General features: G+C 33.1%; 1 non-coding gene across 1 annotated transcript; it reads left to right on the forward strand.

Annotated features, from left to right (window-relative positions):
- The first annotated feature begins 2,081 nt into the window (after nt 1-2,081).
- On the forward strand, nt 2,082-2,188 carry LOC115801674 (U6 spliceosomal RNA). The gene has a single exon (XR_004021988.1). It is a non-coding gene; the product is annotated as a U6 spliceosomal RNA (small nuclear RNA).
- The last annotated feature ends 16,321 nt before the right edge of the window (nt 2,189-18,509 follow it).

Genomic DNA, 18,509 nt, shown 5'->3' on the forward strand with positions numbered 1-18,509 from the left:
GTATATACACTCTACAGCATACTCATCACCAAAAATCTAGTTTCTATCCCTCAATATACAGTTAACCCCTGTTACCTATTCCTCCCACTACCACCCTCCTCCCCTCCTGGTTCTGCCTTTTCATTTGTTTATAATTTTCTTTGATGTACAGAAACTTTTTAGTTTGATGTAGTCCCATTTGTTTATTTTTCCTTTTATTTCCCTTGCCTGAGGAAACAGAACCAAAAAGATATTGCTAAGACTGATGTCAAACAATGTACTGCTTATGTTTTCTTGTAGAAGTTTTATGTCTTACATTCAAGTCTTTAATCCATTTTGGGTTAATTTTTATGTATGGTGTAAGATAGTGGTCTAGTTTCATTCTTTCCCATGTGGATGTTGAGTTTTCCCAATACCATTTATTGAACAGACTTTCCTTTCTCCATTGTATGTTCTTGGCTTCTCTGTGTTAAATTAGTTGTTTATATATGTGTGGGTTTATTTATGGGCTCTAAAGTCTGTTCCATTGATCTGTCAGTCTTTTGCTGCTGCTGCCATGCTGTTTTGATTACTATAGCTTTGTACTGTAATTTGAATCAGGGAGTGTGATACCTCCAGCTTTGTTATTTTTTTATCAGAATTGCCTTGGGTATTTGGGGTCTTTTGTGGTTCCATACAAATTTTAGAATTTTTTTTTGTTCTATTTCTGTGAAAAATATCGTTGTGATTTTTACAAGGATTGCATTGAATCTGTAGATTGCTTTAAGTAATATGGGCATTTTAACAGTGTTAATTCTTCCAGTTGATGAGCATAGACTATCTTTTCATTTCTTTATGTCTTCTTTAATTTTTTTCAACAATATCATAATTTTTAGGCCTTTCATCTCCAGTAGTTCTGGGTGAGGAAGAAAGTGATAGAAAAAGTAGAGAAAGTAGTTCATATGTATATGTATATCTATCTATCTATCTACCTACCTACCTACCTACCTACCTATGTATCTATCTGTATATACATATATACATATGAAAAAAAAAGCAAGGACAAAAAATAAATATTAAAAAATGTAGTTACTAAAATTTTCTGAAATAAGTTAAGAATTATATCTTCATTTTGCAAGGGAATATCATGTCTCAGAGAAAATTTCACAAGCAGCCAAAATCAAGACATATTATGATAAAAATTGACCTAAGCTCAAAATACTTTCACAAATGAATTGCTTTAAACAACTTAAAGATAATCCCAATACTACTTAAACTATTTTAAAGCATAAACAAAGGGGGAGACAACTTCCAAATTCTTGTTATAAGGTGAGTATAATGTTGCAGAATCTGATAAAAACTGCTCTAAAGGAACCTACAAAACCAATCGTGTATGTGAATATCAGTAAAAATATTTGATTTGTAAAGTTAATATGATTGCAATAAAAACACCATCTTTTTATTTTCTTGAGCTACAAAAGTTAATTATAACATTTATGTGAAAGGACAGACAAGAAAGAGTAGAGGAACCAGTAAACCATGAAAAGGGTGTTCTAACCCCCACCCCATATGAAATGTATTTGAGTTCTCTATAATTGAGAGAGTAAGGTATCAGAATATGAGTGGACCAGAATAGAAAATCTGAAAATAGATATATTTGTAAAGAAAAAACTTCATATATTATAAATATAGCATCAGAAATCAGTGAGCAAAAAATATTATGTATTATTAATAGTGTTGGAATAATGCATAGCTATATGAAGAAAAGACAAGGAGATAACTTCACACTGCAAGTATTAGAAAAAAATATTTGTGAATGCACCTATAAACTTGAAAGAAGGGAAAAGTCCTAAATGTGACTAATGAAATAGAATCAATAAAGGATAAAATTAATATTAGTTATGTAACTTGTCCAAAAAATATACATGACTGATAAACATTAGAATCAACAAATAGACAAATGACAAAACAGTGAAACCTATTTTCAATGAAAAAGGTTTAAATGATGTAAGATCTATTCATTAATAGAATTTTAAGATGCAATATATTTGTGATATAAACCAAGCCAGATATTCAGATATATCCTTAATATCTTTTACTCTAAAGATAAGAAGAAATGCAAAGTGTCACTTCAGCAACACACATACTAAAATTGGAATGATATAGAGAAGGTTAACTTGGATCCTGTGCAAGGATGATATGAAAAATTAATGAAATATTCTGTATTTTTCTGTACACTTAAAAATGATTAAAATGTTATGTATATTCTACCACAATAGAAATAAATAAATAGACATGAAAATAGAAATGAAAAAATTAAGATAATATGATAAATAAAAAGACAAGGAAATTTTAAATTTTCTCAGTAATTTTAATTTTAGTAAAAATATTAGTGGGCTTCCCTGATGGTGCAGTGGTTGAGAATCTGCCTGCTAATGCAGGGGACACGGGTTTGAGCCCTGATCTGGGAGGATCCCACATGCCGCGGAGCAACTAGGCCCGTGAGCCACAATTACTGAGCCTGCGCATCTGGAGCCTGTGCTCCGCAACAAGAGAGGCCACGACAGTGAGAGGCCCACGCACCATGATGAAGAGTGGCCCCCACTTGCCACAACTAGAGAAAGCCCTCGCACAGAAACGAAGACTCAACACAGCAAAAATTAATTAATTAATAAACTCCTACCCCCAACATCTAAAAAAAAAAAAATATATATATATATATATATATATATATATATTAGTATCATTCTGAGTTCATATTGATAGTAAAGAAAAAAGGAAAATCTAGCTGGTTAGATCAGTCTTAATAAAAACAATAAGAATGAAAACTAGACATAATGTACCTCTTGATGTGTTACAGTAGGAAGCTCACAACTCCTATTAAGCAGTATTATCAAAAAATAGAACAAAATTTATCAGCTTTCTAAAATGTAAGTTTATTTTATAGGAAATAAAGTAGTATGCAGACCATCTTAAGTGATACAAAAAATACAATAAGCAAAATCTAAAAGGTGCAAAATTATTATATAATCAATACCCTTTCTTTCTTTATTGAATAAATTATAAGAAAAAAGATGGGAAGCTTATAAATTAAAAGCAATTTAAACTATACCAATAAAATGCAGTATGCACTTTGTTTTCTGATACAAAGTGACTGTAAATTTAAAATACTATAAGGTATTGGAGGAAATTTGAATACTGTGTATTTCATAACATTAAAAGAATTATAATTAATTACCTTAGGAATAATAAAAACATAGGAATAATGAGTTTTAAAGTATCTTAAATACATACATACTAAAGAATCTATGGATGCAATAAGTGATATCTAGGATTTGACTGAAAAAATATCTAGGGTGGTGTGTGGGATGGAGATCAGGTATAGACTTAGAGAAAAACTGATTGTGTTAATACTGGATATTGGATCCATGTAGTTTCATTATGTTACTTTTTTTCTTTTATATATTTATATTTTTACATAATATTTTTATGAAGTACCAGCACTAGTATCACAGAAAAAATATTAATGGGTGAGGGAAAAAATCATTGTTTCAAGCTATTTACAAGACTAAGAGAAGTAACAAGAGAAAGAACCTAAGATTCTGTATACTTTATCTTCTTTTAAAATCTTTTTTACTTATATTGTTTCAACCCACTATCCAATGAGCTCATGCTTTTGTATTTTAAAATGCATGTGGCTCATTATACATAAAAATTGTTAACCAAAAAATGTTGGTCAAATTGTTTTGTAATAAAGTACCATGTCTTGGCCATTTTTTTTAAACATTAAGTTATCTTAAGGATTAGGCATTAAATGCCAAGTACTTTTTGAAGTACATTTGCTATTTATTCTTCACTAGGGAGAAATTTGACCTCATTCCTTGTTCTAAATAACACAACAGTGCCCTACTGATTACTGTATCAGGTCAGATGGGAGAAAAACAAATGGCTTTGCATTTTTAACAACGTGCTCAACCTGAACCAGTTACCAAGGCATTTAAAGGCAAAACATAAAAGACGTCAATTGATTAAGCATGCTGGGCAATAAATTTTGAAAAACAAATTATATATTTATGTTACTAATACAGAAGTAAGAGTGTCCTTCATTTCAAGTGTGCAGTTCGATAGACCAGGGGCAACAGTCATTTAACTACCACCACAGTCAAGGTTTAGAACACTCCCATCACCACAAAAGCCCCCTTGGGTTCCTTAGCAGTCAATCCCTGCCCCCACCCTTGCTTCTATACAATCATTGATCTGCCAGAAAGCAAACTATGGTTTTGCCTTTTCTAGAATTTCATATAAATTTCATACAAAACCCTAGAGTGTGTAGTCTTAAGTGAGTGGCTTCTTTTACATAATTGCTGACCATGCAGTACTGGAAAAGCTTGCTGTATTATTCCTGAGTGGCTTCTTGATATAATAGAGATAGCACTGAAAAATAGGGCAGAAGATCTTACTTCTCTCTCCCACCCCAGTCTGTGAACTAAGATATATTTTTTTTTCTTTTTTTTTAACTTCTCTTATTCAGCAACGGTAAGATGAGTAGGATAGTACTATTCTGTCTTCCTCAAGGCTGCTGTGTTAGATCCAATTAGAATGTGTAAAGTGGTTTCTAAAGTGTGACACATTACACAGATGAATTCACAAGAAAAGTCTATCAGAAATAAGAGAAATGACAGCCTTTTAAAAGACACTGTTAAATAAGATTAAGTGTATATTGAAATATAAAGTTTAAAAGTTCTATTTTTTCACTGTGGAGATGGGAGTAAGATGGAGGGAGGCTACGAATGGATTTTATGAAGTTTGAATAAAATAGGGAAAAAAACTGAAACTAGAATTATAAAAAGGAACAATATTAAACCTATCTAAATAAAAAACAAATAGCTAGCTTTAGAAATAAACTTCATTCTTTTAATTATTTCTTCAACAATAACAAGAATTTATTCTACATAGGACACATTATCTCACAAAGTTATAGTTATCAAATAAAGTATATAGTTCTTGTCTTCAAGTTTCATCTACTTTCCCTGTCAACATTGGAAAGGGGCAAATAAAAAGACTTTTAAATGAAATTTAAGGACAGGGAAATAATACTCTTCCACCAAATGAGACTATAAATATTTTGTGAATGTTGACATTTGTAACTTAATGACAAAAAATATTAGTTTTTAAGTTTTATTTGTTTGTTTTACCCAGTATCAAGAAAGAAGACAAGGATGTTCCTACATCCACATCACTGTGGTGGATCTCCTTTCCTGATCCATCTTTGAGGCCTGAAGTTCTCCTATCCCTCTCCATACCTTAGAGAAAAGAAAGCAACATAATTGTTAGTGTTAGAGGTTTGAAAATTTCTGAGACAAAAGAGGAAGATGAGGAAATCTTATGATTCACAAGGAGATGTAAGGGACCATGACACTTGGAAAGTGGTAAAGAATGGGTTATATGTGAAGATAGCTGGTCTGGGTCGGTCAAATTTTGACAGTTGAAGGAAAATCCAAGGGGAATGCCTGGAAGTTCTAGTCAGTGTGGCAATTTTAGGTAGACTACAGACAAAATAGTTGACTTTTGGCCTTTGTATGTTAGATAAATTACATGGAACTGTGGTAAAGAGGCAATTGAAAGTTTTTCAAGCATCTATGTGCTCTTACCCAGTAAATAAAAGGGAGAACCTTCAATCCACAACCACAAAATGTCAGATCCCAATAAGATGTCTGACATATCTTCATCAATGATGGTCTGAGGATAAAGAAGTTGAGCCACTGACTTAATCTAGCTAATTAAAAAATAGGGCTGATTCCCCTCAATTTGGTCACTCTACTCTGGAGAAAACACAAATATAAAAAAATTAAATAAATTTCAAGTGACCGTTTAGTATAGTAAATAAAGAAGTATGTAGCATAATGAACAAGAATTTTATTAGTAATGAAAGAGAGTGATTAGTGGACTGGAACACTTAAACATTTCAGGCAAAAGAAATTAATGTACATGATGGCAGAGTTAAACATTTAAATTAAGAGGTTAATAAAATAAAAACAGAAAAATTATGTAATGTGCTTAAATTTAGTAGTAGGAGTTCACAGAATCAAAGCCAGATTTTTCAACTATAAATGAGTATTCTACTTGTTATAAAAAATTATAGCTCCGGGCTTCCCTGGTGGCGCAGTGGTTGAGAGTCCGCCTGCCGATGCAGGGGATGCGGGTTCATGCCCCGGTCCGGGAGGATCCCGCATGCCGCGGAGCGGCTGGGTCCATGGGCCATGGCCACTGGGCCTGCGTGTCTGGAGCCTGTGCTCTGCAACGGGAGAGGCCACAGCAGTGAGAGGCCCGCATACTGCAAAAAAAAAAAAAAATTATAGCTCCTAATATAATGGGCATTCCTTCATTTCTTTGTTCCATAATATTTATTGCATGCCTATGATGTGCTAAGTTCTGATCTAGCCACTGTAGATAAAGCAGTAAGCAAAGCAAAGCAGAATAAAGTCCCTGCTTTCATTGAGCTTTTAACTAAAAGGAGGTTACAAGACAGCAAATAAACAAATAGAATTGACCCTTGAACAATGCAGGTTTTAGGGACACCAACCCCCACTGAGTTGAAAATTGGGTATAACATTATATTTGGCCCTCATTATGTGTGGTTGAACATCCCTGAATTCAACCAGCCACAGACTGTGTAGTACTATAGTACGTATTTATTTTAAAAAAACTTTATGTAAGTGGACCTATGTAGTTCAAACCCATATTGTTCAAGGGTCAACTCTATATGGCATATTGTCATATAATGCTGTGAGAAAATTACACAGGGTAAGTGCACAGAACAGGAGAGAGAATTGTAATTTTAACAGGTGGCTAAGGAAGGCCTTTCTGTGGAGGTAACATCTAAGGATTAGTCTAAATGAGATTTTTTAAGTAGAGGAATCTGTGGTTACAAAGACCCCAAAGGTGGGAATATGGAAGGCATGAAATATAACTGGTAAAGAGATTAGTGTAGCTAGAGTTGAATAAACCAGAGAAAGTAATTAGATCTGTTGATGAGGTCTATGAATTTCATATATTTATAGTATAAAAAAATTTAAATATGTCTTATGATTTGAAGAGTGCTACTTACTTACATAGTAGCATATAGGAAGTGCCACATAGCACGACATAGTAAGTAGTACTTAGTATAAAAGTAGAAAGTTCTTTCTACTTTCATAGTGAATGCCTAATAAATCTGAATAAGATAATGCTTATCACACTAAGCTCTAAATATTATAGCATAATTTTCTTCTATACTAGTTTCTGATTCCCTACAGTTCAGTTATATCATCATATTCAAAGTATGTGACTGAATCTAAAAAATATTATTGGCATTTTAAGTCTATATTGAAAGATACATTTATTAATTAATGAATAAATGAATGACTGTATCAATTAGCTGTTCTTGTGTAACAAACCGTCCTAAAACTTAGTGGTTTATGCCAATAAGTTTGATGACAGACCGAAAAAAATGTTAATAGACACAAATGACCAAAGCTTACTCAAGAAGAAATGAAGAACTCAAATAGTCCTATGTCTATGAAGAAATTGTATTCATAGTTAAAACTTTCCCAAAGGGAAAACTAATGATTCATATGTCTTTATTAATGAATTATATAAAATATTGTGGAAGAAATACCAATTCTTAAAAAAAAAAGAAAAAATACTTCCAGAAAATGGAAGAGGCTGTACCTTCCAATTCTTGTGCTTAGGCAAGTATTACAGTGATACCAAAAACAGATGATATTATAAGAAAAGAAAATTACAGATCAATATCCCTCATCAACATGGGTATAGCAATCCTTGGAAATGTTAGTAAACCAAATTTAAAATGTATAAGCAGGATAATATATCATGAGCAAGTGAGATTTATTCTGGGAATGACAGTGTTTCCAGATGAGATTATCATTTGAATCAGTAGACTGAGTAAAGCAGATTGTCCTCCCCATTGTGGTTGGGCATCATCTAATCCATTGAGGGACTGCATAGAACGGTAGAATGGTAGAGGAAGGGAGAATGTATTCTCTAACTTGAACCGCTGAGCTAGAATATCAGTCTGCTTCTGCCTTGTATCTGGGGATTACAACATTAGCTCCCCTGGTCCTCAGGCTTTCAGACTCAGAGTGAACTACATGGCTGGCTTTCCTGGGTCTCCAGTTTGCAGGCAGAAGACTGTGGGACTTTTTCAGCTCCATATATGTGAGTCAGTGAACCAATTTCTTAATAATAAATTTATAAATCAATCTTTCTCTCTATCTATATCTATATCTTTACCTGTATCTCTATCTATATCTACATCTTCTACAGCTTCTATTTCTCTGAAGAACCTTGACTGATACAGTAATTCATTCAAACCAAAATTTTAAAAGAGAAAAAATTATACATTCAAAAAATACCTGAAAAACATTACAAAATTCAACATCAATTTATGACAAAATTACTTCACAAACTATGACTAACCTTACCTCATGAATAAAGAGTATCTATTAATAACTAGAGCTAACATCATACCTTGTTGTTAAGGACTAAGTGGTTTCCCTCTATGGTTAGGTCCAAAACAAGAATTTCTACTCATACTACTCCTATCCTATAATATACATACCAGTGCAATAAGAAGAAGAAAAGAGATACAAGGCATATAGATTGGAAAAGAAGAAAACAGTCTTTATTCATAGAGGCCATGATTGTCTACGTAGAGAATCCCAAAGAACCTATTAAAATAAGTGAATTTAATTGGTTACAGAAAATAGCACACTAAAATCAGTTGTCTTATAGTAGCAATAAGCAATAGATGTTGAAATTTTAAAAAGAATACCACTTATAATACCACTAAAATATGAAATAGGGATAAATATTTTTAAAACAAAGAACATGGGCACAATTTGTGTAATAAAAAATATACTATATTGTTGATAAGTATCAAAGAAGACCTAAGTAAATGGAAAGATATATCACATTCATTGATTGGAAGACTCAAAATTGTCAAGATGTAAGTTCTTCTCAGATTGATCTATAGATTGAACACAACCCCAAAGAAAATCCTGTAAGCTGATTATATCTTTGAGGAAATCTATAAGCTGATTCTAAACTTATATGGAAAAGCAGATGATGAAAAAATTACCAAAACAATTTTGAAAAATCAAAGCAAAATTAGGGGACTCACATTTCCAGATTTCAAGATTTTCTGTAAAGCTACAGTAATCATATAGTAGGGTATTGATAAAATAATAGTCACATAATAATGGAACAGAATAAAATGACAGAAGTAAACCCACATGAATATGAGCAAAAAGTTTTGAAAAAGTTGGAAATGTAATTCAGTAAATAAATATTTTCTTCATTGATTTAGTGGTGTTGAAATAATTACACATCCATGTGCAAGGACAATAATGTAAATATAAAAGTAAAATTTAAAACTTCTTTCTAGAAGAAAGCATAGGAGAAAATCTGTATGATATTGAGATAGTCAATTATTTTTTAGATAGGGCACATATAACCTTCTGCTTTTTGCACAACAGCATTAAAAAAAAAAGGTAAACCATAGTCTCAGAAAAAACATTTGCAAAACACATTTAATAAAGTACCAATAAGGAGAATATACAAAGAAATCTAAAAAAATTACTAAATGGGAAAGAATAACCCAGTAAATATGGGTAAAATATGTGAAAAGATGATTTGCTACAGAAGAGATATGGATTTAAAATAAGAACATGTAAAGATGCTCACTACCATTAGTCATTAAGCAAATGCAAATTAAAACCACAGTGAAATACTACAACACATCTAATCAAATGGCCAAAAAAAGAAACAAATGAAGAAAGACCTGACAAGAACAAGTGCCGGCAAGTAGGCAAAGCAGCTAGAATTCTAATAAAGTGTATACTAGATGCAAAAGAAATTAAGACATATGTTTACACAAATGCCTGCATACAAATGTTTATAGTCATTTTATTTATATTCACCAAAACCTGAAAACAACCTAAATGTCCTTCAACTGCTTAATGATAAACACTGTATGTATATACAACATTCAACATAAAATTCACACAGTGACATAAATGAATTTCAAAAGCAATATCCTAAGTGAACTTAGGAAAAGACTCAAAAGGACACATGCCTGAGACAAAGGTTTATTTGGGAATGTTATCTCAGGGAGCACAAATTTGAAATGTTTTGGGGTTGGGGCACAAGGGCACTATGAAAGGAGGAAAAGCCAATATAATGCATTATTGTGTTAGCTGCCCAAACAGGTGGCTGGCATTGATATGGCAGTACCTTCTGATCTTCTATCCCCTGGGACAAAGAGGGAAGGATTTTGTGCACTGTCTCCCTCTCCTCATTGGCCAAGGATAGTTCCAAGGGCATTAATGTCCTGAAGTTTGGGTTGTTTGTGAATGAGTCCCAGTAATTTCCTACAGGCATCATGAATTGCAAAGGTTGCATTTAAGCAAAATTAAAGTCTTTGTTCATCTGGTTGACCCTACAGTGGCTGAAGTAGGAAGAAGGGTCTTGAAGTAGGGCATAGGCAGAAACAAAGCTCTATATTGCCTTTAAATTTAAAATATAAAAAGGTAGCATAAAATGGTCAGTATATTTCATGAGACTCATTTAAAATGAGAGCCATGATAAAAAGTGTGTTGACTGCATAAATCATATTGATTATTAAATGTAAATAAAGGTACATAGTTATTTTCTCAGAGTCATTTCTGAATCTCTTATTCAATATGCAAATGGTTTATAACTAAAATTAATCATGAAATATATTACCTTATTTATGAGAACTATAAATCAAAGAGAATTGATTGCTTCTTATCAGAAAGAAATGAAAAATAGTATGTATTACCTTCAGGCTAAGTGGCTCCACTCCAGGAATATAGTAGGCCATATCTTATCTCCAGTCAGATATAAGAGGTATTTTAATATCCAAAGGTGTACTGTTTATTAGTTTCCAAAATGCAAGTTGATAAAGGTTATCATTAAAAGAAAGGTAATTGACTGCTTCCTCCTCTTCTATGTAGAAAGAAGACTTTTGGGAGCAAGGTATAGAGACTAGTGAGACGTACATATAGGGGAACTCCTCCTCTCAGTACACAGAGATGTATTTTATGTAGTAGAAATATACTCTATCAAAGAAAAGAAGCGAGGCTTCATGTTCTTTAGATTGCACTAGACGTTTTGAGGAACAGACCTGAACAGACCTTAACAATAGCTAAGGTCCAGAGTCATCTTCAATAACTCAAGCTGGTTCCACAGTGGGTTAAAAGTGTCTTCAACCACAAGGGGCATAAAAACTCCCCTGGGTGCAACAGCCTGCTTTAGAGAAGGCAGGATTCTTTCAACTCTAGTTTAGCTTACTGTCAGGTTAAGTTAGTGAATCTTAGGAGAACAAGAATAAAATATGCTTTCTTCCTAGTTCAAAATGAGGTTATAGAAGGTTAGTATTTGAGAAAGTGTTCACGTGTATCCCACACACATTTTTCTTTGCCCCAATTATCTTCCTAGATTGTTCTTTCAAAAAGGATATATTCCTAAGGAAATTAGTTTCCAACAATAAAATATTCTGTGCACTCTTTCAAATTTCGCATTGGGAAACTAACTACATACAAAAAAAATAAAGAGGCCTTAGAAATTTGCTGTTTTGTCTTCAAATTAAGCTTCAAGTAGAACATTGCTCCACTTGTGAGTGTGTAATTAACAATAAATGGAATTGATAACAAGGCCCCATTGTGTAATGCTAATGCAGCTCCTTCTTAGGATTTATTAGCTTTTCAATAGGTTTTCTTTGTATTTAGATGCAATTTTGAAATTTTCTGCTTTAAGTAGCACAAATATAACAATAAAAAGTGAGTTTATATTTTGAAATACAAAGTACATATCTTTACCTGTCATAAAGGAATTTATTAGAATACCATAATTTAATGATTCCTTAAACACTTGAAAAATTATTTGAAGATATATTTATTTATTATGTATTTTCTTCCGGTTGTGTTGAGATATAATTGACATATATCACTGTATAGGTTTAAAGTGTACAGCATAATGATTTGACTTACATGCATCATGAAATGATTATCACATTATGTTTAATGAGCATCCATCATCTCATATAGATACAAAAATTAAAAATAGAAAAAATCTTTTTCTTGTGGTAAGAACTCTTAGGATTTATTCTCTTGACAACTTTCATATATAGCATATAGCAGTGTTAATTACATTTATCATGCTGTATATCACACCCCAGCACTTACTTATGTTTTAACTGGGGGTTTGTACCTTTTGACTGCCTTTACCCAATTTCCCCTCTCCTCAACCCCACGCCTCTGGTAACCACAGATCTGATCTCTTTTTCTATGAGTTTGTTTGTAAGTTTGTTTTTGAAGCATAATTGACCTACAACACTATGCTAATTCCTGTTATACGACATATGTTTAGTATTTTTTATGCATTTCAAAATGATCACAACTAAAAGCCTAGTTACTATGTGTCACCATACAAAGATATTACATAATTGTTGACTATATTATCCACACTGTACATTTCATACCCGTGACTCATTTATTTTGAAACTGGAAGTTTGTACCTCTCAATCCCTTTCATCTACTTCTTTCTTTCCCCCAGCCCCTGCCCCTCTGGCAGCTACCTGTTTGTTCTCTGTACCTGTAACGCTTGTTTGTTCACTTGTTTTCTTTCCTAGATTTCACATATAAGTGAAATCATACAGTATTTGTCTTTCTCTGTCTCGCTTATTTCACATAGCATAATACCCTCTAGGTCCACCCATGTTGTCATTAATGTCAAGATTTCATTCTTTTTATGGCTGAGTAATATTCCATTGTATGTATATATAACACAGCTTTATCAATTCATCTATTGATAGATACTTGGGTTGCTTTTGTATCTTAGCTATTGTAAATAATGTTGCAATAAACACAGGAGTTTATATATTTTTTCAAATTGGGGTTTTTGTTTTCTTGGATGTATACCCAGGAGTGAAATTGCTGGATCATATGGTAGTTCTATACTTAATTTTTGAGGCATCTCCATACTGTTTTCCATAGTGACTGCACCAATTTACATTCCTACTAACAGTGCATGAGAGTTTCTTTTTCTTCACATCCTCATCAACACTGGCTATTTGTTGTCTTTTTGATAATAGCCATTCTGACAGGTGTGAGATGATATTTTATTTTGGTTTTGATTTGCATTTTCCTGATAATTAATGATGTTGAGCATCTTTTCATGTGCCTGTTAGCCATCTGCATATCTTCTTTGGAAAAAATGTCTATTCAGATCCTCTGCCATTTAAAATTTTTTTTTTTATGTTGAGTTGTATGAATTCTTTGTATATTTTGGATATTAACCGCTTATCGGATATATCATTTACAAATATGTTCTCCCATTCAGTAGGTGACCTTTTCATTTTGTTGCTAGTTTCCTTTGCTGTGCAAAAGATTTTTAGTTAGATGTAGTCTCAGTTGTTTATTTTTGCTTTTGTTTCTGTTGCCTAAGGAGACATATCCAAAAAATTATTACTAAGACTGATGTCAAAGAGCATACTGCCTATGTTTACTTCTAAGAGTTTTATGGTTTTGGGTCTTAGGTTGAAGTCTTTAATCCATTTTGAGTTTATTTTGTGCATGGTGTGAGACAGTAGTCCAGTTTGATTATTTTGCATGTGGCTCTCCAGTTTTCCCAACACCATTTATTGAAAAGGCTGTCTTTTCCGCATTGAATAATCTTGCCTCCTTTGTCACAGATTAATTTACCATGTAAGTGTGGGTTCATTTCTGGGGTTTCTATTCTGTTCCACTGATCTATGTTCTGTTTTTGTGTCAGTACCATACTGTTTTGATGACTGTAGTTCTGTAGTATATTTGAAATCAGGGAGTATGATACATCCAGATTTGTTCATCTTTCTCAGGTTTTTTTTTTTTTTTTGCTGTTTGTGGTATTTTGTGTTTCCACACAAATTTGAAAATTATGGGTTCTAGTTCTGTGAAAAATGCCATTGTTATTTTGATAGGTATTGCATTGAGTCTATAGATTGTCTTCGGTAATGTGGTCATTTTAAAACAATATTCTTCCAATCCATAAACATGGTATATCTTTTCATCTCTCTGTGTTGTCTTCAATTTCTTTCATCAGTTTTCCAAGTACAGGTCTTTTACCTACTTAGTTAGGTGTATTCCTACATGTTTTATTCTTCTTGGTGTGATTATACATGGGATTGTTTTCTTAATGTCTCTTTCTGACAGTTTGTTTTTAGTGTATACAAATGCAAAGGATTTCTATATATTAATTTTGTATCCTGCAACTTTGCTGAATTCATTGATGATCTCTAGTAGTTTTTTGGTGGCATCTTTAGGAGTTTCTATGTATAGTATCATGTCATCTGTAAACAGGGGCAATTTTATTTCTTCTTTCCAATTTGGATTCCTTTTATTTCTTTTTCTTGTCTGATTTCTATGGCTGATTCCCAATACTATGTTGAATTAAAATAGTGAGAGTGGGAATCCTTGTCTTGCTCCTGATCTTAGAGGAAATGCTTTCAGCTTTTCACAGTTGAGTATGACGTTAGGTGTGAGCTTGTCATATATGCTTTTATTTTGAGGTATTTCCCTCTATCCCCACTTTGTGGAGATTTTTTATTATAAATGCATGTTGAATTTTGTCAAAAGCTTTTTCTGCTTTGATTGAGATGATCATACAACTTTTATTCTTCAGTTGGTTAATGTGGTGTATCTCATTGATTGATTTGTGGATATTGAACCATCCTTGCATCCCTTGGATAAATCCCACTTGTTCATAGTGTATAATATTTATTTTTCAAACATTCTTTTAAAGGAAAACTGTTACCCTTTAAAAAGTACAGATAATATTAAAGTAAACCCCTAGGTAGCCATTATCCAGTCTCAGGAATGACCAGTTCATGGCAATCTTCTTAAATCTATACTTCACCAACTTCTACTATATTATTTTGAAACAAAACTCATAAATTATATTATATCATCCATAAATATTATAGTCCATAATATAATTTGTGTCATCTCTTTTAAGGCTTTTGAAATCTTAACAGAATTCGTAGAGTTTTCCAGAAATATAAGAGGACATTTAAATAATATATATCAAGACCTAGGATAATTTCTAATATACAATAAAAGATCAAAATGTTTTTAAATAGAGCAATTCCAAAATCATAAACAAGAGTATATTTTAGTATATTACTAATATAAAATATCAAATTACCTACATAAGCAAAGAAAATCATATTTGGTTGATTATCCAGCAGAAATCACAAATGTAAGTTGATTTGACAAAGAAGAGTAGAGATATCAAATTCATATCTTTTACTCAAGATGTCAGATTAAATTTACATGACAAGACCTTCTTCTTGATTCTAACACACAAACACCTCATTAAATATATTAGACATGGACATACAATTTGGCGTTTAAGCACCTATGTTGAAAATGAAAAGGCAGTCAGACTTGTCTCTTTATTTGCATAAATCTGAGAGACTGAACAAAAGAGAGACCCTGGGCTTCCCTGGTGGCGCAGTGGTTGAGAGTCTGCCTGCCGATGCAGGGGACATGGGTTCGTATCCCGGTCCGGGAAGATCCCACGTGCCGCAGAGCGGCTGGGCCCGTGAGCCATGGCCGCTGAGCCTGCGCGTCTGGACCTGTGCTCCGTAACGGGAGAGGCCACAACAGTGAGAGGCCCGCGTACCGCAGGAAAAAAAAAAAAAAGAAAAAAGGGAGACCCTGGTAAAAGCTGTCATATCAAATAAAGGAATAAAAACTATGCCCCTGCAGGCATGGACACAGAATAGGCACAGCCAAAAGCAAGTTATCAGTCCCAAGGCTTGACGGAAAAAAAATAACTTTGAAAGATGTTAGAAAACTAGGCATTATGCATATAGAAGTATTGGGCCCCAAATCAAATTAAATATATAGAAAATTAAACCCAAACTGAGAAACTAAGATAAAACTGGTCTTTAACCAGTCCACATGACCCTGACTAAAACAAACTCAAAATCTTCAATAAGGACAGCTGCTTAAACTAGGACACAGTTATAATTGAGATTTTCATGGAAGAAAACTACTGATTTGATAGCCATAGGCAAAAATTACAGAACACATGAGAATCCACTAATAGCAGACAACAAAACGATAAGAAAATAGCTGAAAATGTAAAGATGATGATAACATTATGATTAAAACTTAGAAAGAAAAATAAATAGAATCTATAAAATAACAAGGGGACTTTACTGTTCTTGGAAAGCCAAGAATAAAATAGAAACACTAAACTTGAAAAATGTGGCCTTTAAAGAAAACACTAGATAGACTAGAAGGAAGACCAGACTGATTTACCACATTGGAAGATATCTTACAAAAAATAAATTAGAACATGCTATGGAGGGGAAAAAATGGAATATTATAGACATACATTTAAAATTAGGATCACAGTGATTTTAGACTGTCACTTCCAACTATGATGGAGTAACTGGACCTCCTGCAATAAAGAATGAGAAAATGGTACAAAATATATGAAACTTATATTTTCAGACATTGGAAAATAGGCATCACAGCACTGTGACTCCTAAGAGAAAAAAAATAACCTGAGTCCTAAAATAAGTCCACCTTTCTTCTGGAGGCAACTTACAAATTGTGATGAAGGAAGGGGTAACAGAAATAGACTATAGCAACCTTTTATGTTCACACACATAAAGGGGACTGGAATTTGAGTGGCAAGGTACAAGATAGAAGATAGCTGGGCATAAGAGTTCCATAAATATTCCTAAAGCTTCCTTTGAATCTTTTGTTAAATATAATGCATGAGCTGGATAGAGTGAAACTACTAGGGGCTGGGAAGAAAACCACTTTTGGGGTGGGAAGAGTGGTGCTGAATAATTCCTATATTATTACATATATGGGTAAGAAGTGTTTAAATTCTGATTTTCCAGAGTGCATAGAAGTTACAAAGCACCTGGTTATTCAAGAGGGACCTCTGAAGGTTCACAAATTAATCTACAAATAAATTAACTGCTGGTCAAAACAAACTTCAAGCCTTCAAAAGGCAAAAAGCAAACCTCAAAAATAAAACTTGCCTTGTCCAATACCCAATAAAAATTATTAAATATACAAAGAGGTATAAAAATGTAACTCATAACCAGAAGAAAAATCAGTCCATAGAAACTGATACAGAAATGATGGAAATAGGACACAAGACATTAAAATAGCTATTATAAACATACTCAGGGATATAAAGAAAAACATGAGCATAATGATTAGAGAAATGGACTTTATAAAAAGGATCAACTAAAGCTTATAAAAATAAAAACAAAATATTTGAACTAAAAATTTAACTGATTAAGAGTACTTGTTATCTACATCTGCATAACAAATATAGTGTTTGCACTCATGTAGTTTTCCCAACTTGCTTCCTTCCTATAGTAATTTGAGGATCCAAAGACCTCTTTTCATTTTTCACTCTGTCACTTTCAATCTAAGTTGGTATAATCCTTTTAAAAATTATGTGGATTTCTTAAGTGTTGATATATAATCCACTCTATTAAAAAGGCACACATAACAAGTATCTTCAGATAAGTTCCTCTCTACTTTGGGCTCTCTAAGAGTCTGCTGTAGGATCCACAATTAGATTCTTAAAAGTACCTGTTGTTTTACATATGGGGTCTATAAGGCATTTCTTAGATGCTTAGGAAATGTCTATTTGAAAAGTGTTTATAAGACACTAATTCTCTATGAGTACTTACAGGCACAAACTGGATTTAAAGATTTCCCCTAAAGCATTTATTAATGTGAGGATTATTTGGTTTTTTTGTTGTTGTTCTTGTTTGTTTTTCTAGATGTAGATATAGAGATTGAAAACAGCTTTATTTTCAAATACAGGAAATAATGACTTTTTTAACTTAAAAGTTTATTCTTTTTTTTTTTTTTTTTTGCGGCACTCGGGCCTCTCACTGCCCTGGCCTCTCCCATTGCAGAGCACAGGCTCCAGACGCACAGGCCCAGCGGCCATGGCTCACGGGCCCAGCCGCTCCGCGGCACGTGGGACCCTCCCGGACCGGGGCATGAACCCATGTCCCCTGCATCGGCAGGCGGACTCTCAACTACTGCGCCACCAGGGAAGCCCAAAAGTTTATTCTTTAGCTCATTTTTTTCCTCTCAAATTTTATCTATGGAGTAAGAAGAGGCTACCTTGGAACCTTTGATTTCCTGCCTAGAAATATTCTCAGCCAAATCATCAAGTTTCATTGCATTTTCAAATTTCTGCATTTATTGCAGTTGACAGTGTTCACAAACTTCAATATTTTCCTTGCGTTCCTTTAAGCCCTCACTGACAATCTTCTTCAGGGTCATTTGCAGTCTCTCTTTGAGACCCTTTATTAGTTAATTTTGAGTATCTCAAGGTCATTCTTAGTTTTGCCTGCTTCTTGACTCCAGAACCTATACCAAAAAGTTTAGATATTTGTTAAGACAGCATTCCACTTCTAGGAATAATGTTTTGGTTCC

This window comes from Delphinapterus leucas, chromosome 3 (genome assembly GCF_059928025.1).
Source record: "Delphinapterus leucas isolate spDelLeu-1000000601 "Yukka" chromosome 3, BTC_Dleu_Yukka2, whole genome shotgun sequence".
Taxonomy (NCBI): domain Eukaryota; kingdom Metazoa; phylum Chordata; class Mammalia; order Artiodactyla; family Monodontidae; genus Delphinapterus; species Delphinapterus leucas.